The sequence below is a fragment of the Mus musculus genome, chromosome 6, assembly GCF_000001635.26.
Source record: "Mus musculus strain C57BL/6J chromosome 6, GRCm38.p6 C57BL/6J".
Lineage (NCBI taxonomy): Eukaryota > Metazoa > Chordata > Mammalia > Rodentia > Muridae > Mus > Mus musculus.
Genome location: NC_000072.6, coordinates 67,362,708 through 67,387,195, shown reverse-complemented (window position 1 = coordinate 67,387,195; position 24,488 = coordinate 67,362,708). Strand labels below are relative to the sequence as shown.

The following is a 24,488-nucleotide window of genomic DNA, read 5'->3' as shown; positions in this document are numbered from 1 at the left end:
GGAGCTAGCATATGTTATAAAGTCAATGGACCAAACAGATATCTACAGAACATTTCATCCAAACACAAATGAATATACCTTCTTCTCTGTACCTTACGGAACTTGCTTTAACACTGACCACATACTTGGTCACAAACCAACTCTCAATAGATGCACGAAAATTGAAATAATCCCCTGAATCCTATCAGACCACCACAGATTAAAGTTGGGTTTTCACAACAACAGAAACAACAAGAAGCCTAGAAACTCATGGAAACTGGGCAACTCTGTACTGAATGAAAAATGAATCAATCTGAAAATACAGAAATTGAAGACTTTCTAGAATTCAATGAAAATAAATACACAACATACCCAAACTGATGGAGCACCACGAAAGCAGTGCTAAAAAGAAAGTTCATAGCACTAAGTGCCTACATTAAAAAAACTGGAGAGTTCTCAAACAAGCAACCTGAAATCTCTAGAACAAAAAGAAATTGTCACACAGAAGAGGAGTAGACGGCAAGAAATAACCAAATTCAAATTAACAAAGTCAGACATGAAGGAGGGCGATAACAACAGACACAAGAAAATCTAAAGAATCACTAGGTTATACTTTAAAAACCTGTACTACACAAAATTTAAAAATCTAAAACAAATGGATAATTTTCTTGATTAATTCCACTTACTAAAGTTAAATCACATTAAATCAAAATCAGATAAACAATTTAAATAGAACTATAACTCCTGGTAAAACAAAACCAGTCATCAAAAGTCTCCCAATCAAAAAGCCCTGGGCTAGATGGTTTTAGTAAAGAATTTTACCAGACTTTCTAAAATGACCTAATGACAATATGCTTCAAATTATTCCAAAAAATAGAAACAGAAGAAACATTGCCAAATCCATTTTGTGAGGCTGTAGTTACTTTAATACTCAAGTCACACAAAGATGCAGCAAATAAGGAGAATTTCAGACCAATTTCCCTTATAACATATATGCAAAAATACTTAGTAAAATACTCATGAACCAAATTCAAAAACACATCAAGTAGATCATCCACCATGACCAAGTAGATTTCATCCCAGAGATGAGGGATAGTTTAACATGTGAAAATCAGAGAATATAACCCAACATATAAACAACTGAAAGAAAAAAGTCACATGAGTAGATGCAGAAAAGCTTTCAACAAAATCTGACTCCCCTTTATGATAAAAAAGTCTTGTAGATATTAGTAATAAAATGGGCATGCCAAAATATAATAAAGGCAATTTACAACAAGCCTGTAGCTGACACCACATTAAATGGAAAGAAACTCAAAGCAATTCCACTAAATCAGGAACAAAGCAAGGCTGGCCACTCTTTCCATATCTATTCAATATAGTATTTAAATTCTAGATAGAGCAATAAGTCAACTGAAGGAGCTCAGGGGATACAAATTGGAGAGGAAAAAAATCAAAGTATCACTATTTACAAATAATATGACAGTATACATAAGCAAACCCCCAAAATCAATATACTAGAGAACAGCTGATAAACACCTTCAGCAAAGTGGCTGGATACAAGATTAACTGAAAATATCAGTAGCCCTCCTATACACAAATGAACTGAGAAAACAGAAAACAACATCCTTCATAATAGTTACAAATAATATCTTGGTGTAACTCTAACCAAGCAAGTGAAAGACTTGTATGATAAAAGCTTCAAGTTTTTGAAGAAGGACCTTGAATAAGATATCAGAAGATGGAAACTCTCCCAACTTTCATGGATCGATAGGATCAACATAGTAAAAATGACCTTTCTACCAAAAGCAGTCTACAAATTCAACACAATCCTAGTCAAAATTCCAATGGGGAGGATTAGCGGTCCAAGCAGGTCATATGGTGTTCTCTGCCAAGAGGCTGTGCGTGGTACCATCTATGAAGGGCGTTCGTTGGGCCTTCTCCTGCGGTACCTGGCTGCCAAGTCGAGCCAAATGGCTTCTGGCAGTGCTGTCTATCTAGCCCGATGAGGAGCGCACCAGCCAGTTCGTGTTTGCCCGTGACGCCAAGGTGGCCATGGCTGGTCATCTGATAATAAGGAAATTAGTTGCAGAGAAACTGAATATCTCTTGAGATCATATCTGTCTGCAGAGAACTTCAAAGGGAAAATGGGGAAAACCGGTTCTTGCAAAAGACTTGTTGAATCCCTATCCCAATTTCAAATTTAACATCTCTCATCAAGGGGACTTATGCAGTTCCTGCTGCAGAACCTGAGCTACAAGTTGGCATTGATATCATGAAGACTAGTTTTCCAGGTCGTGGTTCAATTCCAGAATTCTTTCATACTATGAAAGGAAAGTTTACAAAAAAGGAGTGGGAAGAAATCAGAAGTTGTAATGATGAATGGACTCAATGTTTTACCAGCATTGGGTACTGAAAGAAAGCTTCATAAGAGCCATTGATGTTGGACTGGGATTTGAAATGCAGCGGCGTGAATTTGATGTGTCTCCATTAAACATGGGCATTGGTCAGATTTATAAGGAAACATGTTTGATTTGGGATAGGGAAGAAGAAATAGAATGGGCCTCTGAGGAAAGCAAAACAGATGAACACCATTTTGTTGCGGTGGCTGTTAGGAAGACTGATAGATCTAGACATCAAAATGTTTCATATCAAGATGATATCTATGGTATCCCAGGGGAAGTTTACCATTCTTAATTTTAATGATTTGGTAGCATCTGCTATTCCTATGACACCTGAGTATCCTTCATTTTTGGACTGTTTTAGCTTCACAGAAGAAATTCTAATACAAAATGGTACCAAGCCATGATAGGATTCTCTTAGTAAGGAAAATAAATGAAAAGGAGTAATCGTGTGTATTCACTGAAATAAATTGCCTGATGTGATCAAATTTTATTTAACAAAGCATTTTTAGAGACACACATTCTAAGAGCAGATTTCCAGTTCAGTGGCTCTATTGGCTCCATTGAGTATGTTCACTTCTTCCTCCCAGAACCATAATTAATAGAAACAATGACAGACTCTCCCAAGGATAAATGTGCATCTTAGAAAGAAAAGATAAAGTGTAAATGTGCTGAAGGCAAGCATTTCACCTTGTTTTTCAGAGAACTCTAAAATTTCTGTTATCTTTCCAGAGACTTGTGTTGCAAATTAATCCATGTTTGCTTTTCTAAAAGTGGGAACATATGTTTTGTAGTTATAAGAAAATACACCTGCCTTTCATAACTATTTCTGCTGCATAAACTTACTGGTTCTAAGTTACTGTCTGATATGACCTTTGTTTGGCACATAGCACGAGGTTTAAGGTGTCAGCATTACGACACTCATTTTGCCTTGAGTGCAGTAACACAAACTGCTGTTGAAACTTCCAGGCTTATATCTTCATAAAGTTGTAACATTTGTTTTATCTTGATAAATTATCCCCCCCCAAGATTCCATCAACTCAGATGTATCTCAATTTTTTTAAACCACTCTCAAAAGTAAATTATTGGGGAGGAAAACTAAGTCTGTTGTCTTAGTTAGGGTTTCATTGCTGTGAACAGACACCACAACCATGGCAGCTCTTATAAAGGACAGCATTTAATTGGGGCTGGCTTACAGGTTCAGAGGTTCAGTCCATTATCATTATGCCGGGAAACATGGTAGCGTCTAGGCAGGCATGGCCCAGGAGCTGAGAGTTGTATCTCTTGTTCCAAAAGAAGCTAGGAGAAGACTGGCTCGCAAGTGGTTAGAAGGAGGGTCTCAAAGCCAAGCCCATCCCCACAGTGACACACTTCCTCCAACAAGACCAGACCTATTCCAAAAATCCACACCTGATAGTGCCATTGCCTAGGCCAAGCATATTCAGACCAGCAAACCAGTATACCGGGTGTGGTTTGAGAGAGTTTCATTGATGTCACACTACTATCGTTGAGGAAAATCTACCATAGGGTACTCATTTCCACATTAGGAGTTTTAATTGTCTTTGTCAGTGCTAAGCAGTATTACAGTAAAATTCTGTGGCATTTTGAGAGGCATTCTTATGTCCTGCAGACAGGAGTGACTGGTTCAAAGGGTTTAAAAAAACACCTTTAGGTATTACCTTATTGCTCTTGAAAAACTGCAGTTTATGTTTCAGCTGGTCGTGTTTGATCCAACTGCAGGCATTACCTTGCTTTGATTTACCTGCAGATGGGTTGTTGGTTTCTGTTGTTTCCTTTTACTGGATAGCTGTATAACTAAAAAGTGATATATCACACTTATATTTACATCCTTTTATTACAAGTGAGGTTAATATGCCATTGTTATTGGTTATTTGTATTTCCTTTTTATGAATCCTTTGCTAATCCTCATTTGCTTTTATTTACTAAATAGACTTAAAGTGAATATAATATATTAAGATGTCAAGACCATCATATTGATGAGAGAATCTACTTATGGTTATAGTGCAGGTTTTCAGCAGTTAGTCTTGTTAGTGTTAAATAGCAAGAAGTAGAATAATATCATTTTTATTACTAACATTAAATACTGTGTGTAAGTGCTCTAAAATTTAGTACAAGTTTTTTCTTTAAAATTGGGCATGGTTAGTTATAGAAAGCATAGAAAATCTTATAGCATTTCTAATAGATGAGGTATTGTTTTCCCCTGTATGAGTATAATACTGAAATAAAAAATCATTTGTCTTATCATTATAATAAAATAATAATAATTATGGGAAAAAATCCAATGCAACTCTACACATATATTAAAAGGATAGTTTTTACCTTCATATGGAAACACACACACACACAAATGCAGGATAACTAAAACAATCCTGAACAATAAAAGAACTTCCAGAAGTACCACTATCCCTGATTTCAAAGCTGTACTACAGAGCTATAACAGTAAAAATCACATGACATTACCCTAAAAACAGACACAATGATCAATTAAATCTAATCAAAAACCCAGACACAAATCTACACACCTATGGACACTTGTTTGTTTGTTTACTTGTTTGTTCGTTTGTTTTAATAAAAGGAGCCAGAAAGACACAGTGGGGGAAAAAGAAACAAAAAAGAATGTACCTTCTACAGTTGGCCCTGTTTTAACTGGATGTCTGCCTGTTGAAGAATGCAAATAGATACATATTTATTCATACACACACATACCCCGGGCATAACTCAAGTCCAAATGGATCAAAGACTTCATCATAAAACCAGATACACTGAATCTGATAGAGAAAGTAGGGAATATTTTTGAATATGTTGGCACAGGAGACAACTTTCTGAACAGAACACTGATAGAACAGGCACTAAGATCAACAGTTAATAAATGGAATGTCATGAAAGTGAGAAGCTTCTAAAAGGCAAAGGACACTGTCAATGGGACAAAATGGCAGCCTATAGGATAGGAAAAGATTTTCACCCACTCCACATCCCAGAGAGGGCTAATACCCAAAATACATGAAAAATTTAAGAAACTAAACACCAACAAACCAAATAATCCAAATTTTTAAAAAAAGGGATACCTATCTAAAAAGAGGATTCTCACATGGCTAAGAAACACTTAAAAATGTTTCTATCAGGGAAATGTAAATCAAAACTACTTTGAGATTTCATCTTACTTCTTTCAGAATGGTTAAGATCAGTAACACAAGTGACAGCTCCTGCTGGTGAGGATGTGGAGCAAGATGAACACTTCTTTGTTGCTGGTATGGGTGCAAATTTATAAAACCACTATGGAAATCAATACAGAAGTTCCTCAGAAAACTGGGAATTGAACTACCTCAAGACCAAGCTACACCATTGTTGGTCATCTACCCAAATAATGCTCAGTCTTACCACCAAGATACATGCTCAGATGTTTTCATAGCAGGTTTATTCATAATAGCCTGAAACTGGAAAGCACCTAGATGTCCCTCAACAGAAGAATGGATAAAGAAAATGTGAAATATTTATACAATGGAATATTACTCAGCTACTAAAAACAACAACATCATGAAATTTGCAACTAAGTGGACAGAACTAGAAAAGATCATCTTGAGTGAGGTAACCCAGATCCAGAAAGACAAACATGGTATGTACTCACAAGTGGGTATTCGCTGTTAAGTAAATGACAATCATGCTACAATCCACAGACCCGGAAAAGCTAAGTAACAAGGAGAACTCTAACAGGGATGAATGGATCTCCTTGGAAGAAGAAATAGAATAGATTTTGCAGGTGGTCTGAGGGCAGGTGAGAATAGGAACAAAAAGGATCAGATTGTGGGAAAGGATAGAGAGAGAGAGTAAGGGGAAAGGCAATTGGCATTGGAGGGAAACTGGAGGCTCTGTGGAAGTGTAGGGCAGTAGAAACTCCAAGGATTCTACGAGGATGACCCTATCGAAGACTCCTAGTAATGCAGGATATGGAGCCTGAACCAGCCATCTTCTGTAACCAGGCAGGGCTTCCAGTGGTGGGACTGGGGCATCAACCCAGCACAAATCTTTGATCTGCACTCTATGCTGCTGCCTGAAAGATGAGGCGGGCAGGCATAACACAGTATACACAATGGAGCTACAAAACTTGAGAGAGTGGCTAACTGTATTAGTCTAGGTTCTCTAGAGTCACAGAACTTAGAGAATGTCTCTATATATTAAGGGAAATTACTGGAATGATTTATGGTCTGCAGTCCAACTAACCCAACAATAGGTACCTGTGAATGGAAAATCCAAGAATCTAGTAATTGCTCAGTCCCACAAGGCTGTTTCAGCACGTCTTCTGTATAAACTGGAATCCGGAGGAAGTAAGTTTCAACAGATGTGTTAGCAAGTCAGTGCAAGAAGACAAAGAAGAATGAACACTTCCTTTTTCCATTGCCATTATGTAGGCTTCCAGCAGAAGGACCCAGACTAAAGGTATTTACCACCACATCTGTATTTGGAACTTGCTTTGTGCCAAGTTGGCCTTGAACACATATGTGCTTGTTTCTGACTCCTGAGATAAAGGCATATAGTACCTTGCTTGGGTCTAAACTTTTCATGGTCACTATGCATCAAGATCTGGATCACAGATGTGCCCTCCATTTCCAAATTGTAGTTTATTCTAGATGTAGTCAAGTTGACAACCATCAACCAATGACTAGTTTAATTTGAGGACCACTAATAAGTGGAAGCCTGGATGACTAGGAATCAGATGATGGATATCCCAGAGACTAGGATGGAAAATATAATCAATAAAATGATTCCTAATGATATTCTGCAATACTCATAGATTGGTGCCTAGCCTAGTCTTCATCAGAGAGGCTTCATCCAGAAGCTGACAGAAGCAGATTCAGAGACTCAGAGCCAAACATTAGACTGAGAGAGAGTCCAAATTGGAGATGTCATTGTGTCCCTCCCCTTGTAGCTCGAGAAACCCAGGGAAAGAGAGGGTGGAAGAATTGTAGGAACCAAAGTGGTTGAGGATACCAGAACATGGTCCATAGAATCAACTAAACAAGGTTCATAGGACCTCACAGAGACAGAAACAGCAATCACAGAGACTGCTTGGGTCTGTGGTAGTTCTGCATATATGTTATGGTTGTTAGCTTGGTGTTTTCATGGGACTTTTAACAATGGGAGTAGGTGTGTCTCTGAAGCTTTTGCCTGCTCTTGGGACCCTCTTCCTCCTTCTGGGTCTCCTTGTTCAGCCTTGATATGAGGGTTTGTGCCTAGTCTTATTGTAACTTATTATGCTGTGCTTGGTTGATATCCCTGGGAGGCCTGCTCTTTTCTGAAGGGAAAAGGAGGGGAGTGGGTCTGGGGAGAAAAGAAGGGCACTGGGAAGAGTGAAGGGAGAGGAAATGGGTCAGTATGTATGAGAGAAAATAAATAGAGGAAGGAAGAGAGGGAAGGAGAAAGAGAGGGAGTGGAGAGAGATGATAAGGTGGAGAAGGAGAAGGAGAGAGTGTGAGGGAGAAAGGGAGAGGAAGAGAGGAAGAGGGAGAGGAAAAGAGACAGGAGTGGAGAGATAGTTCAGCAGTTAAAAGCCATGGCAGTTCTTCCAGATGACTTGGGTCCAATTTCCAGCACCAACAAAGCAGCTCACTGTGACTCTCTGTCACTCCAGTACCAGGAGATTCAACAACCTCATCCAGATATGCATACAGGCAAAACAACAATGTACATAAAATAGAAATAAATAAATCATTAAAAAATAAAATAAGCTGGCTGTGGTGGCACACACATTTAACCTAGCACTCAGGAGTCAGAAACAAGAGGATCTCTGTGAGTTCGAGGCCAACCTGATCAGCAGAACTATTTCCAGGACAACCAAGGCTACCTAAAGAAACCCTGTCTCCAAAAACAACAACAATCATATAAAAATGAATTTAAAAGAAGTTTTGACTATATTTTAAGACCAGGATTTATTAGGCTCTAAGATCCTTCATATATGCATAATGTAAGATTATATGTGTGTATATATACGTGTGTGTGTGTGTGTGTGTGTGTGTGTGTGTGTGTGTGTGTGTTTCCTTTTCAACATTTGATACCACAAGCATATTAAGGAGTTATATTTGATTTAACATTATTGGAGTGGTAAGTGAAACCAATAATTTAGAGAATATTGTTAAAAATAAAAGTTACTGAAATCAAGGCAACAAAGAGAGTGGTTAATTTTAGATCTGGGTCTCTTTGTATGTAAAATGTTAAACTTATGTTGACACAAGTTATGATGGTTTGAATGAGAAGGTCCGCATAGGCTTATACATTTGAATGTTGGTTCCCTATGGAGCAATCTTATTCAAACTACCACACCTTCTTGCCAAGTTTAATTAGTAGCATCACTATCTTATATTTGCAATCTCCATGTTGACAACCACCTGTTAATATTTATCTGGGGCACTTTAAGCAGAGGACATCTCAGTTACTCTTAGAATGTCAAGTATGGACATTCAGAGTGTCAATGGTGAAGCAAGATTTGAAGGAATAAAAGCACGTCAGAAATGGAAACTGAGCCGTTTCCTAGAAAAGCCTCTGTGAGTGCCACTGTGGTTATGAACTTAGCTGAGTTTCATCACAGGCACAGGCTGACATTTTGGATGACGTGTTGGGCTTCTGTTGCCTTACATGAACTGCCTCCACTGTCTTAGTCTTGCTTTTTAGGAAGCACACAAGCAAGCCTCTCTTTTCTCTCTAACTAAACAAGCAGCCACCTTCAAAGGGGAGGAGGAGGAGGAGAATGGAGGGAGAGACATAGAAGTTCTGCCCTGGTGAAATGGTCACAGACTCGCTAAGAATAGTGTAGTTCTTCAACAACTTTTTAACTCTGTTGAAAGTTTTGAAAATTCTAAATACCTAGAAATTGTTTCATTCCAAAGAGAATGAGCTCTTTTTGAAAAGAGCTAATTCAACTCGATAAAACTTTAGTGAGCTCCCCACCTTGTGCCCTCCAGTACAGCAGTGCTAGAGGCAGGAGGGCAGACATGGCACGGGCACGGCACTCCTGTGCTCTAGGAACTGAAAACCTACGGAGTGGCATGAGAGGATCACTCTTATGCATAGCTTTTGGCACAAGTGCTTAGTTGACCTGAATTCTAAATTAATTGACAGACATAGACTGAAAACATTCTTCTACGTTATGGAAGAGAGACCACCTTATTGATTTGCCTCTGGAGAAATATAAAAACCAAAGAAGGCTGTATTCTCAATAGCTGATGTTCTTGCTTCACAATCAAATTTAAACCTGACTCTTAAACTTTCACATCTTAGGCCGTAAGGTAAATGAAGTGTCTCAGGAATATTTAAAGCAATTAGCATCTGGTAGTAGTGAGGTAAGGTCCTATATAGATGGAGGTTTGTAACCAGTGGTCTTTCAGTATTTTAGACTGTATACGCCTTCAGAAAATAAAAAGGGATTTTCAAAACCAGTTCTAATATATGTTCAGCTGCTTTTTATTATATGCATAAATGAATAGTTAATAAGCTAAATGAAGCTATTGAAAAATAACCTAACCCATAGAGTGCACAAAGTTATCATTCATATTTGACCACTATATCTTTAATATCATATCATCTCTGATATCACCAGCTGTCCTTTCAACTAACCAGAGGCTACTATGTATTTATTTACTCATTATTTATTTAGCTTATTCTCACTTGGTGTATATATTACTTTGCTGTCACCACTAAACCCATAAATTTGGGCTTTTAAATATTTTGCAGAAAAAAATTAAGTAGCATATTGTGAATAATCTTATATTACAGAAAAATCGCAAATTTGAAATATTTGTTACTCTAAAAATAATTAGTGACTTAATCCTATCTCCATAGCTCAAGTGGGCCTGGAATTTACTAAAGCCCTCCTGCCTAAGATTACCGGAGAGAGGCAGTACATCTGATTTACATTATTTACTTTTGACTAAGACAATTCAGCTAACTTTGCTATACCAAGGATTTCCACAGCTCTGAGCCATCTTGTTACAAAGGAGTGTTGATCTGAAATTTTAAAGCTTTTTGTAGTTCTTGCATAATAACTTATTAGCGAATGTAAATTACATGTGGCACAATCTATTTGCAAGTTGTGTATTCTACATATGCACTTTTCCACATTTTAACGCCTGGCAAATTAGGAGGCAGAAAAGCTGGGGTCTAAATCTAGCTGGTGGCATGGGGAGCCGGGGGACAATGCGGGGATAACGGAACAGCAGCAACGCATGTGCTAATGAAATTGTATTATGTTTATCTGCTTATAATGAGGGAAAGAAAAGGTTTAGTTAAGCATGTTGAACTGTCAGTGTGAACACAGATAAAAAATAGTTTCTCCAGTGTGTTTTGTTTGTTTCAAGTCCACTTTCCGTTTTATATGTCCTTAAAGTCACCTTTAAATAACTGAGATGCTAGTTAATGAGTTGGTAAGTGAGTTGTTTAGCGCGTCAGCCTTGTCATTTTGTGGCACACGCCTCCTGCACTGGGCAAGTTCCCTTTTTTCTCAGAACCGCACTAAGCACGCTGGGTGCTGGCAACTGGGGTCACACGCCTTGGTTCCTTTCTCACTTAGTTTTAAACCCTCCCTCTGCGGCTAGTGGCGGGCGTGGTGAGAGCGCAGAAGGGACTTCCCCGAGGGCCGGGCACCTCTGCCTGGACACTTGTCATGGCCACTGCACCGGAGGTCCACACTGCCGCGTGGACTCCAGCGATGGCGCTGCGCTAGGCTAGCGGGTGCCAGGATCCCTCTCTGCGTCCTGTGCGCGGGAAGAGCTCTGGTGAGTGGAGGCACTTGGGCGAGCGCAGAGGAACCCGGTAAGGAGAACCGGGGCTCTGAGGTCCAGTGACTGACTTCCCTTCACCCGTGGGCACTGACTGGTCCTCAGACTGAGCCCCACAGGCTTCCCTGGGATGAGGATAGTGGTAGGTGCCCTCGACCAAGATGTAGAAAGGTGGGGAGCCACACCTTAGGGCCAATTATGCCTAGGCCCACACTGAAGCACGGGATCACTTCTTGTTACAGAATGAAGTGCTGTTTTAAAAGTGGAAGTTAGAGGGAGGAGGGGGGAGAGATTGGATTCCCATTCTCCATCGGTGAGGAATGGGTGTAGTCCCCCTTTTCCTGTGCATCCCCCACGCCTGATTCAATGAATCCTCAGCAATCCATTTGTTAGGCATGGAGTATACTCTGATAAACTCCTCATGGCTCTTAAATGTCTCCGTGGTTAGATAGGATGGCAAACTGAACTTCAGCCTGACTTTAGGAGAGAAGAATCTTAGAACAGTAAGTGTTGCAAATAATTTCTCAGTATTGGGCTCTCTTTCTTGCTGTTGCACCTGGCTTGTTCTCTAGCAAATTGTTGCCGTCACTGCTTTCAATATGTAACCACCAAATCACAGAGGAGATCTGGTTTCCTTTGCTGTTGGAAGTTTCTAGTACTCTGCACAGGGAAACAGCATTTGTTGTTGTTTTTAAGATAGAAATAAGAATTGAACATCCGTTTTTCTCACTACACTTGGTGGGCACTATAGCCAATAGAAACCCCACTTCATTCCTTTAAAGTTATAATTAGAGATACTTATATCAAAGTATATCAACATATATCATAGTATGTCAAAGGTATAACAATATACCTTGTTTTAATCAAATTAATGTTTCAGTGGAACTAGATGATGCTTAAAGGCTACCTACCTAAGTTTTAACTATGACCTTGAAAAAATGGAATGGTGTTCTTTTTCTTTTCAGCATGGGAATAGGAGCGTTATCTACTGAGCGCTTGCTGTATGCTCGGTACAGTGCTTAAGAGCATCTCATTTTAACCCCACAATGGTCTTGTGGCACAGGGACCATTTTATTTCTTATTCCGTGGATAAGCCACACAGTGAGAATTGTCAGCTGATACTGAAACGTCTTTTCCCGGTCTTCTGCAAAGTTCTTGACTGACCTAGCTGCTCAGGGGGCACTTTTCAAAGATCAGGTTTGAATGATAAGAGCAGACACCATCCAACTTCAGGTTAGCTACGTTGTGGCATTGACAAGGGAACACTGAGGCTCATTGAAAATAAATGAGGTGTGTAGACTAGTCCCTTTAGAATTGCAATGGGCAATGCTCACAGTCAGCTATTGGATGGATCACAGGGCTCCCAATGGAGAAGCTAGAGAAAGCACCCAAGGAGCTAAAGGGATCTGCAACCCTATAGGTGGAACAACATTATGAACTAACCAGTACCCCAGAGCTCTTGACTCTAGCTGCATATGTATCAAAAGATGGCCTAGTCGGCCATCACTGGAAAGAGAGGCCCATTGGACATGCAAACTTTATATGCCCCAGTACAGGGGAATGCCAGGGCCAAAAAAATGGGAGTGGGTGGGTAGGGAAATGGGGGGGGGGGGTGGAGGGTATGGGGGACTTTTGGGATAGCATTGGAAATGTAATTGAGGAAAATACGTAATAAAAAAAATATTAAAAAAAAAAGAATTGCAATGGGCAGCGTAAGAACTGCTGTTAGGCTAGCAGGCACCTAGAGTGATGGAGGGATGAAGGAAAAGCTTGGAACATAACTCTAGTCTGACTCTAAGTCTGCTCCTAAGTTTCCTGTGTCACCTTATCATAGCAAATGTCACCTCGGTGCAGAAATGCTGCTAGTTCCCTTGTGTAGTAGAGCAATTAAGATTAACAACTAAGTTATATGCTCTGTGTAGTGAAAACTTGTTAACAAAGGCCAGAAAAGATGATCAAGTTCAGATTAATCAGAGTCTGTTTCCTTATTACAACATCTAGAAAAGGCATTCATTAAGTAAATGCCAGGCAGAGATGTTGACATGTAGGTTATTAGATCAGAAACTTCAGTGGCATTCTCTATTTATATGAGAAACCTGGTGGGATGGCTATCAGTCTTAAGATCCTCTCACTTTATGGAAAGGCAGAGGATGATGTCACAAGATGAAGCAAACCTGTGGGACTTCCCAAAGCTCAAGAGAGAGATAAACCAATGCCTACATGCTCCCCCTGACTCTGCCTCCACACACTGGCCACACAGTGGGATTTAGCACTGGGGTATCCAAAAAAAGCCCTGTGGAATAAAGTAAGGAAAAAACAGCTTGCAGCTGATTTCATGTTCTTTTTTAAAATTATTTATTTTTATTGTTTTTAAGTGTGTGTGTGTTTGTGTGTGTGTGTGTGTGTGTGTGTGTGTGTGTGTGTGCAGAAGCCCTGGAACTAGAATTCGAAGTTGTTGTAAACTGCCTGACATGGGTGCTGGGAACTGACCTCAGGGGCTCTTCGAGAGCAGTTCCCACCCCTAACCACTAAGGCATTTCCCCAGCCTCATGATTTAATTTTCTCAGTAAATGTTAATTGCTTTGGTTTTATTTTCAGTCATCTTTCTTTGTTCTTTGTTTTGTATTCTTTGAGTTTTTTGTTTTCTTTCTTCTATTTTGCTCGATTTGTTTCACTCTTTTTTTAAGGTGAACTTCTTGCTGTGTTTTCCACACTGGCCTTGAACTCCTGGGCTGTAGTGATCTTCCAGGTTCAGCTTCCTGAGTGCTGAAGCTACAAGTCTGTTCCACCTTACCTAGTTTGGTCATTTACAATTTGTTATTATTATAAGTAATAGTAGTAGTATATGCTTGTGTGTACCCATGTACATACCTGCCACATGTCAGGGGGAACAGGTAAGCCTTGACTGTTTCCTTCCTCTTTGGGATCCAAGAATCAAACTAAGGTTCTCAGGCTTGTACAACAAGCACTTTTACCTCTGAACTGCTTGCTAGCTCTCCTTGTGTCATTGTTTATTTTCTTATACCATCCTGACTCAGTGATGGTGGAATTTCAGTGTGATTTTTATTTGCCTTTTGTTGTTGTTGGACACTTTTGCATGCTCGGTAGCTGTATTCACTTCATCTTTTCAGAGCTCTCTGTTCTTTTCAATATCCCATCTATTGATTAGGTTCTTTGATTTCTCATTATTTATGTGTTTTGTTTTGTTTTGCTTAATCTTGTATGTTCTACATACTAATCCTCTGCTTAGTATCTAATTGACAAAGATTACTGTAGACTGCCTCTTCACCTGATTAATTTTTTATTCATTAGGTTGTTTATCGATAGTGTTATTTCTTGCATGCCTAGACTCCAGTTGAGGAAGTCCCTGTCCGTGCCTATGTCTTAAAGGATGAGTCTTACTTTTTCCTTAAGGGTTTTAGGATTTCTGGTCTTTCATTCAGGCCTTGGGTTTGTTTGGAGGTGATTTTTGTACAAATTCTAGTTTCATTCTTCAGTGTGTAGATATCTAGGGTCTGCAGAACTTTTGGATGAAGAGGCTATCTTTTCCACATTTTTAGCATTCTTGGCTTAAGAAAAGGGTACCTGTAGCTGCGTGAGTTAGAATCTGTGTCTCTAGTTCCATAGATCATGACTGTTTTGTGTGAGTACAGCTGTTTAGTTATCATTGTCCTGTAGCATGACTTCAAATCAGGTATGTGATATGTCTAGCATTTTTCTTTTGCTCTGGACTTCTTTGGTTATCTGGGATCTTCTGTGTTTGCAAACCAATTTTAAGATTGTATTTTCTGTTCTAAGAAGAAGGTCACTAAAACTTTGTTGGTAGCTTCATTTAATCTGGGCTTCTTGCTTTTGGAAGTGCCGCTATCCTCACAATATTAATTCTTCCAAGCCATGAACATGGCATATTTTCTACTGTTTCTTGAGTGTTTTTCCTTGGGGGGGGGGGGTTGAGACAGGGTTTCTCTGTATAGCCCTGGCTGTCCTGGAACTCACTTTGTAGACCAGGCTGGCCTTGAACTCAGAAATCCACCTGCCTCTGCCTCCCTAGTGCTGGGATTAAAGGCGTGTGCCACCACGCCCGTCTTGTGTTTTTCCATTTTTGTTGAAGAGATCATTCGCTTCATTTTGTGGACTTATTCTAATTTTTTGGTTTGTTTATTTTAGCATATGTCTGTGTGTGTGTGTGTGTGTGTGTGTGTGTGTGTGTGTGTGTGTGTGTGTGTGTGTGTGTGTGCCAGCGCACGCTGAATTCTTTCTCTAATTTCTTTGTCTGCATGTTTGTCATTGATATGTAGGAAGGCTGCTGGTTTTGTATGTTCATTTTGTATCCTGCAATGTTGCTAAAAGTGTTTATCAGTTCTGAGTTTTCTGATAGAGTCTTTAGGCTTGCTGGCTGGCTGGCTGGCTGGCTGGCTGGCTGGCTGGCTGGCTGGCTGGCTTGCTTGCTTCCTTGCTTGCTTACTTGCTTGCTTGAGACAAGGCCTCACTATGCAGTACTGACTGGGCTGGAACTGCCGTGTAGAGACCAGGCTCACCTCTAACTCACACATACTGGCCTGCCTCTGCCTCACCAGTGCTACAACCATCACATCCAGCTAACTTCTTGAACATATAGAAAGATGTCTTCTGCAAACAAGTGTACCTTGACTCCTTGCCTTACTTGTTTCCCTGTTATCTCCTTCTCATATCTTATCCCACTAGCTAAGACTTTAAATGCCTTATTGAGTAAGACTGGAAAAAGAAAACACCCTTGACTTGTTCCTGCTCCTAGAGGACGTGCTTTGAGTTTTTCTCCCTTAGCCTAGTGTAGGCAATAGTTTTGTTGTATGGCCTTTATTCTGTTGAAATATGTTCCTTCCATTCCTAATTTCTTCAAGGCTTTTATCATGAAGGGATGTTGGATTTTGTCAAATGCCTTTTTCTTTATCTGTTGAAATGATCAAGTAATTTCTGTCCTGATTCCATTAATATGCTATATTACATGTATTAACTTGTATGTGGTAAGCCATCTGTGTATCCTGGGAATGAATCTGGCAAGTTTTTGGTTGTTTGGTTGGTTGTTTGTTTGTGTTTTTTCTTTTTTAGACTAAATGATAAAGAGATCCTAAAAGGGCTGAAAATAAGCAAACAAAAACAAATATAAAGGAGTTTCCTAAACTCAAGCAAAAAAGCTAAGACAAGCCACAGAACTGCAAACACTCACAGTGAGGAGAGCAGGAATCCGGGGCTGACTTTGCTTCAGCTTCTGGGTAGGAAGAGAAAATCCCGAAGAATGGTAGATAGCTACGTGAAACTGCTACTAACTCCAAAAGAAAATAGGGAAGGCTAGCTCTCTCAATTTTACTTAGCTAAAAAGTCTGACTAAAGCTTGTAAAGCCATATTAAAAGTTCTCAAAGAATCTAAAAGAATAGATATTGGGGTATCCCAGAAGTCAACTATCAGGCGTTTGTAGCAGACCACCCTCCTCAAACACTCCTCAAACACTGCAGGCCTACACACCCTTCCCAAAAGGCTCAAAGAGTGCATCAAACAGTAACTATTGCAGGAGAAATGAGGCCAGATCAGCTCTTTAAAGCAATATCTCTGTGACAACCAAGAACACAACAAAGATGATTCTCTCAGGTGTCCAGCTTTTGCCTGGTAAGAGACAGGAACCACATACAAATTGCAAACTTGGATGTGGCTGCACAGGCTGGGACCAGTTTCTAGCAGGAAATTTTCACCAACCTATTGATGGCCCAGCAGAGGTGAAGCAAGATGCTAAAGCAAACCCCCACTATTTGTAAAAAGCCTTTTAGACTCAAGCAAAGAGGACACAGGGAATGGCAATTTCTGGTTCATGTCATAGAAAGACTCTGCTCTCATCACCCAGAGGATTTTTTTTTTCAGTAGCAACTAGAGAAAACTTTGCACTATTAAGGTCTGAACCTCCGCATCTGCAAATATTTAAAGACAAGTATCAGATGCCTTTAGAAAGTCCAAAGCTGGCTGGGCGTGGTGGCACACACCTTTAATCCCAGCACTTGGGAGGCAGAGGCAGGCGGACTTCTGAGTTCGAGGCCAGCCTGGTCTATAAAGTGAGTTCCAGGACAGCCAAGGCTATACAGAGAAACCCTGTCTCGAAAAAACAAAAACAAAAACAAAAACAAAAACAAAACAAAAACAAAAACAAAAAAAAACAAAAAAAAAAAGAAAGTCCAAAGCTTTTGGGTAGTGTATTCAGGAGGTGTGAGGTGGACTGAGAAGAAGAGTTGAAGGCAGATCATTCACAGCATGAATATAGTCCTATCTGTGATTTCTCTTTTCATCTTGTGAGTTGACCATTCTTATTACTTTATTATTTTTTGTGTATGGATGTTTTGCCTGCATGTATGTCTGTGCATCATTTCCATGCCTTGTGCCTGTGGAGACCGAAAGAGGGTGTCAGCTCCCCTGGAACTAGAGCCACGTGGATGCTGGGAATCAAACCTCTATAAGCAGCCAGTGTTCTTAACTGCTGAACCATGTCTACAGCCCCAGTTTGATCATTTTAATGTTGGCAAAAATTATTTTAATCTGGAAACATCTTGGAACTGAACACATGTCATACAAAAAAAATTATTAATCTTTATTATGAAAAAACTTTTGACCTGATTTTCCTTTCTAACCCCCTCCTTTTATGAGCATATTTTTCTAATTATTTGGATATTACAATTTACTGACATATTATCATGCTAAGATTTCTCATTGTCTTCCCCTTCTTTTTTTTCTTAAGCTATTTAAATATTAGTCTTGTGAAAGTTCTATGATTTTGATTATTAGGAAATCTTAGGAGTATGACGTGGTGGTTCAGACCTTTACTCCTAGCACATGGAAGTGGGAGGTAAGACAAAAAAGTTCAGAATTGGGACTGAAGAGCTGGCCCAGTGGGTTAAGGAACTTGCCAACAAGCATGACAACCTGAGTTCAATCCCTAAGACCCAAAAGTGAGAGAGGAGAACCTACTTCCACACTTGGACCTCTGTCCTCCACACACTTGCCATGGTGCACACGCACATAGATAAATAGATGACAAGGGTGAGGATGATGGTGATAGATCAATAGATAGATAGATAGATAAATAGATAGATAGATAGATAGATAGACAGATAGACAGACAGACAGACAGATAGACAGATAGACAGATAGATAGATAGATAGACAGATAGATAGATATGATAGATATGATACGTAGATAAGGTAGGTAGATATGATAGATAAATATGATAGATAGATATGATAGATAAAGAGATAGAGAGATAGATAAAATCTTGTATTTCATAAGACCATGTCTCAATTTTTTTAGAAGCCAATAACACAGAAATGTTTGTATTCTTTTAAACATTCAAACCTTGTATTTTGAGGGATTTTTTGTTTGTTTTTTGTTTTTATTTCTTATATTGAGCTTCCTTTACTATACTGTTAATTTACAGCATGACTTTGTAATACAGCAAGCCCAGTGCACATTCCTAAGCAACATTGATAGTTCTGTAGTGAACAAAAATGTCACCTATCAAGAAGGTGGAGGAGGTGGAACAGAAAGCAGCTCATACAGTTACCTGTCAATATTTGAAAGGCCTTTTTCTAACCCCTAACATACAATACTTTCCCTTGTCCAGTACACTGACAGTGATTCAGAAAGCAGCACAACCCAGCACTGAGAGAAACGAAACAGTGCCCTCAGTGGACAGCTTACTTGGTTCTAGGAGTTGGCATGGGCCTGATACACTAACACATTAAGTCTTCATAACAATTTTGTTTGAGCGGACATTACTAATGCCAACTATGGGAGGAGGAAATGAGGCTCTCACACATAGTGGCCCACAGCAGAGTAAATTATACTAGCCTTATTTTCTCACCAGACCACGTTTTCCCTTCAACACATCACAGTGCTATAAAGGAAAACAAATGTGGACATGCAATGTGTTCCTATCTAGGTGAAATTAGCCACAGTGGAAGTCCTGGGGTTTGGGGGTTTGGGGTTTTTTTTCTGTTTATTTTGGTTTTTGTTTGTTTTGTTTTGTTTTCATATTCTGCTCAAGGACAGCTTGAGAGAAGCTGCCTGTTTTGTGCTTGTCTCTCGGGTGACTGGGCAGAGACTGGCTGCCATAGCTGCTGCGCTTTCCTGCCTCGCTGGGTGGTGCTACCTGGGGTCCTGCACTGACTTCCCTCTGAGACATTATTTTCTGCAGTTGAACCAATTTAAACTTACCCCATCTAGCTTATGAATGAAGAAGACTCGGTCTATGGTTATTTTATGTGGCTTTGACAATTACTGGGGGTAACTCCTAATCCAACTTTCTATCTGCTGACCGGGCTATTTCCCCAGCGGTGTACCCCAGAGACTTGCCGTTTCTCCTGGCCATGTGCTCATCATCCACCTTCCCTCATGAAGGCTTCCTTGTCTCTCCCTCATCCTTCTTCCCCTCTCCTTGCCTTCTCTTCTCCCAACCAAGTAACTCCAAAACCACCTACCTGATTCCTCCAGTAATTGGATGTAGCCATTTTTATTTAACCAATAGTTTTAAATTAAGGAACAAGGTTTACACAACAAAAGCTGGATATTCACTGGTAGGCAATTAGGCCTCCCAGTACAGAATTTAGCATTACAGTGCATAGCAACAGACCAAACCTCAAGGGTTTTCAGTGGCTGGAAGCTGAGGCGAGATGAGTCACGGACAGTCTTTCATCCTGTGATTACTGACAGAATTGAAGTTTTGATATTGACCTTAGAGGTGGCTGTGTGAAGGATGTTTACAGCCTGTAGGAGGTTTCATTTTATTGGAAGACACCTCATTTACTTGAAGGTTGTCAAAGGATTTGAACTTCTCATAAATGGAACTGCTTTCTCCTGGTGTTCAGAGAATATCAGTGCTTATGTTTACTTCAGTGTGTTATATAAGCCTAAAGGTACCATTTATCTATATATTATGTAGACTGTCTTACATGTCATATCTTTATATGTATACATTATGTTCTATCAAGACCTGCCAAGGACACTGCCTCTCCTGTCACAGGAAGCACAGCAGTGAGAATCCCATCGGCTTTAAGAAGCAGGGTGAAGACTGTCTCATCTTTTTCTTTTTTTAATTAAAAATGTATACAGTATATTTTGATCACAACTTCCCCTCCCTCATCTCCTCCCAGATCCTCCCCACTCTTTCCATCCCTCTAGTTCAGGGCCTTCCTTTTCTGTCTGTTCAAGAAACAAACAGCCAAATTTTAAAAAAAAAAATTAAACAGAAAAAAGACAATGAGAAAGCACAAGAAACACATACATATAAAACAAAACAAAACATAATACATGAAATCAGAAGCCATAACGTAAGAGCAAAAGACCAGAGAGATTTTTTAAATTCTCGAACAAAATAATATATATATATAAATCTACATAAACACAATTGAATTCATTTTGTGTCAGCCATTTTCTACTGGGCATGAGGCCTACCTTTATGTACCCACTGGAGGAGATGAATTTGTCCTTTGTTAACAGGAGTCAATTGAGGATAGTTTCTTGGGTAGGGATTGGAAGGGTGTCCACTTCCCCGTCCTAGCACTGGAACCCTGTCTGGCTTGAACCTGTAATGGCCCTGTATATGGTGCCACAGTCTCTGATTTCATGTGTGGTATCAGTCCTGCTGTGCCTGGTTTGCTTTACTGTCCTCCAGCACCTCTGGCTTTACAATCTTTTACCTCCTCTTCCTCATAACTCCCTTTTCCTGAAGGGACGGGTTTGCTAAAGGCATCCAGTTGTAGGTCTCTGGATTAGGTTCCACCTACTGAAAGAGAAACGTTCTCTGATGATGGCTGTGCAAGGCACTGATCTACGGGTATACCAAACGGCATTAGGAGTAATTTTATTGTTGTATTCCCTTAGCAAAAATACACTGCATTGTTTTCCCCGGGGTCCATGGCCTATCTACTTTCAGGTTCTTGGTCAGCCAAGCAGTTTTGGGCATGAGTTCCACAGGCCTTATCAGAGAGTGGCTGGGTATTGTCATAACATTTACTCCCTTGTTGCATCAGAATATCTTGCAGACAGGTCACATTGGTAGAGGGTAGAATTTGTAACTGGGTTGTTGTTTACCTTTCTCCTCTGGTATCATGCAGAATACTTTCTAGTTCTCTGAATACTAATCAATAGGGGTAAAGTCTCTAGCTTGGCACCATCTCACTTTCTCCTTGTTCAATAAGATATGTTAGTGTTATCTTCAGCAATCGAGCCTTACCATCAGTTTGTGGAGAGCCAGCCTTGGCCTGGATTGCTTGAGAATGTTCATGGAGACCCTTTGGCCAACAACTCAACTAGATGTAATCACTTGGTGGCAAAAGATATGTAGTTGGGTCATTGTCTTTCCTGCTATTTGACTTTATTTAGATTTATTTCATGTGTTATATAGTTTGAGAAATATATACGTTAATAGGCTTCGATGGTGGTTCAGTCTCTGAGAGTCTCAAGGGTCCAGGTTAGTTGATTCTGTTGGTCTTTCTGTGCAGTTCATATCCCCTTTGGGGCCTCAATCCTTCTTCTTCCAATTCTAACAGACCCCAAGCTCCACCCACTGTTTGGCTGTGGGTCTCTGCATGCGTCTGAGTCACATAGGGGTTATAACATTCTTTCCATCTAACAGTTTTGTTAGATGCCAGGTCCACATTCTCTGTGGGTTCAGACCATCAAGGTTGTATCTCATGAGGATCAGAGGCAGATCCCTCATAATATTTAGGGATACTCATCTCTTTGCTTTGACTTACAGTTTGTGAAACATTTCTCTTCCAAATTTGAGTGAACACAGAAATACACCTATCATTCATACTATTCTTTACAAAACAAACAGGAATCCCATCACAAAATACATTGAAAGTCATGGTCTTATTATTAGTTGACTCCTTTGTCCAAGAAGATTGAAGAAGTTGAGTATTGTTACTGGTCACAAGAATCTCTGCTCTGGAACACACTGCTAGATGTATCACTGGGGGATCAGGAACATAGGCTCGGTAGACTTCTGTGCATACAGGAACTATCATCGTCATCAATAAGGGAATCATCAGGAAGATGGGATTGTTTCATTTGTTGCACCAGCCTTTCTGGCAGCCACTGTGCTCCATTTTCCGCCTGTAAAAAATGCAAACATGACCTTGTCCCCATATGAGTACAGAGTCGGGTCCATGCCATTGGCTTATAATAGAATCCTTCCATTTCACTAAAGCATATGTAATCCAAGTGTGAGGATGCCAAAAATGCTCAGTAACTGTTTGCTTATGAACACCCAAATTTAAAATAAAAAGGGCATGATTTAAATAGTTTCGTAGAGTACAGAGATATAATTCTCCCTTTTTTATTTTATGAAGATATTATTTTAAAGTTCCATGGGCCCATTTAACAATACCTTGTCCTTGAGGATTATAAGGAATCTCAGTAGTATGGGTAATATTAAATTGTCAACAGAATGTCTCAAATGTTCAATTGCAATAGCCAGTTCCATTATCTGTTTTAATCTGATTTGCAACATCCAGCACAGAGAAATAACATAAGCAATGAGTAATTACATTTTTAGTTGCTTCTCCTGTTAAAGCTGCAACAAGAAAGCCCGAGAAAGTATCAATAGTCACATGCACATATTTTAATTTTCCAAAATCAGAAATATGAGTAACATCTATTCGTGATAATTTACTAGGTATGAGTCCTCGAGGATTAACACCATTATGTGGCACAGGTAGAAACTGAGGACACTGAGGACAAGTCTTTACAACTTGAGGTGCACATTCTCTAGAAATACCAAATTGTTGTCTCAAGCTACTACTATTTTGATGATGTAAAGAATGAGATTGTTTAGCTAATTGTTCCTGTGTAAGGACTATAATCTGCCTGTTAAACAAGTCTGCTGTGGCCTTGCTCTCACTCCAGGCAATCCAGTATGAGCTCTTAAATGTCCTATAAAGTAAGTGTCTTAGTCAGGGTTTCTATTCCTGAACAAACATCATGACCAAGAAGCAAGTTGGGGAGGAAAGGGTTTATTCGGCTTACACTTCCATACTGCTGTTCATCACCAAGGAAGTCAGGACTGGAACTCAAGCAGGTCAGGAAGCAGGAGCTGATGCAGAGGCCATGGAGGGATGTTCTTTACTGGCTTGCCTCCCCTGGCTTGCTCAGCCTGCTCTCTTATAGAACCCAAGACTACCAGCCCAGAGATGGTCCCATCCACAAGGGGCCTTTCCCCCTTGATCACTAATTAAGGAAATGCCTTACAGTTGGATCTCATGGAGGCATTTCCTCAACTGAAGCTCCTTTCTGTGATAACTCCAGCTGTGTCAAGTTGACACAAAACCAGCTAGTACAGTAAGGAAATGTATGTTCTCTCAAATTGAGTTGTGTTTGCATAGATAGTTGTAAATTTTGAGAATTAGCGGTATCTTAAAAAGGAACAGTTACAAGGAATTATAAACCAAATATCCTTACCAATTTCCTAGAAGTGACACCAAAAGTTCTCCACATCTGGCAGCATTCCTTCTGTTTCCATTTTGTGGAATAGTTTAAGGAAAATTGGTATTAGCTCTTCTTTGCAAATCTGGTAGAATTCTAAACTAAGCCCATCTGTCCCTGGGCTTTTTCCCCCCATTGGGAGCTTTTAATAACTGCTTATATTTCCTTATGGCTATAGGGTTATTTAGATAGTTTTCGTGATCTTGATTTAACTTTGGTAATTGGTATCCATCTAGAAAATCATCCATTTATTAAAATCTTCCAATTTTGTGGAGTATAGACTTTGGATGTAAGACCTAATGATTCTTTGAATTTCCTCAGTGTCTGTTACGTCTTCTTTTTCATTTCTAATTTTGTTTATTTGAATATTGTCTCTCTGTCTTTTGGTTACTTTAGCTAAGGGTTTGTCCATCTTACTGATTTTCTCAAAAAAAAAATAGCTTTTGTTTTCATTGATTCTTTGTATGGTTTTCTCAATCTCTCACTGATTAATTTCATCCCTGTATCTTTTACTCCTCTTTTGTGTACTTGCTTCTTTTTTCCCTAGAGTTTTTAGATATACTTTTAAATTGCTGATATAACTTTATATTTTCTCTATGGAGGTACTTAGTGCTATGGGCTTTTCTTTTAGCACTGCTTTCATTGTGTCCCATAAATTTGAGTATGTTATGCTTTCATTTTCATTGAATTCTAAATATTCTTTAATTTCTTTCCTATTCCTTCTTTAACCCAGAGATCGTTGAGTAGAGAATTGTTCCGTTTCCAGGAGTATGTAGGCTTTCTTGGGTTTCTGTTGTTGTTGAAGTCCAGCTTTAATCCAT

General features: G+C 39.6%; 1 protein-coding gene and 1 pseudogene across 2 annotated transcripts in view; both read left to right on the top strand.

Annotated features, from left to right (window-relative positions):
- Gm8574 (predicted gene 8574) lies at positions 1,855-2,779 on the top strand (annotated as a pseudogene).
- The window catches only part of Il12rb2 (interleukin 12 receptor, beta 2), a 90,308-nt gene continuing 76,722 nt past the window's right edge, over positions 10,903-24,488 (top strand). The window contains exon 1 of one of the 2 annotated variants that reach the window (XM_006505617.4): positions 10,903-11,198. The gene's annotated coding sequence lies outside the window, so the exon portion shown is untranslated. The remainder of the gene's footprint in view (positions 11,199-24,488) is intronic. The other variant, NM_008354.4, reaches the window with a different exon arrangement.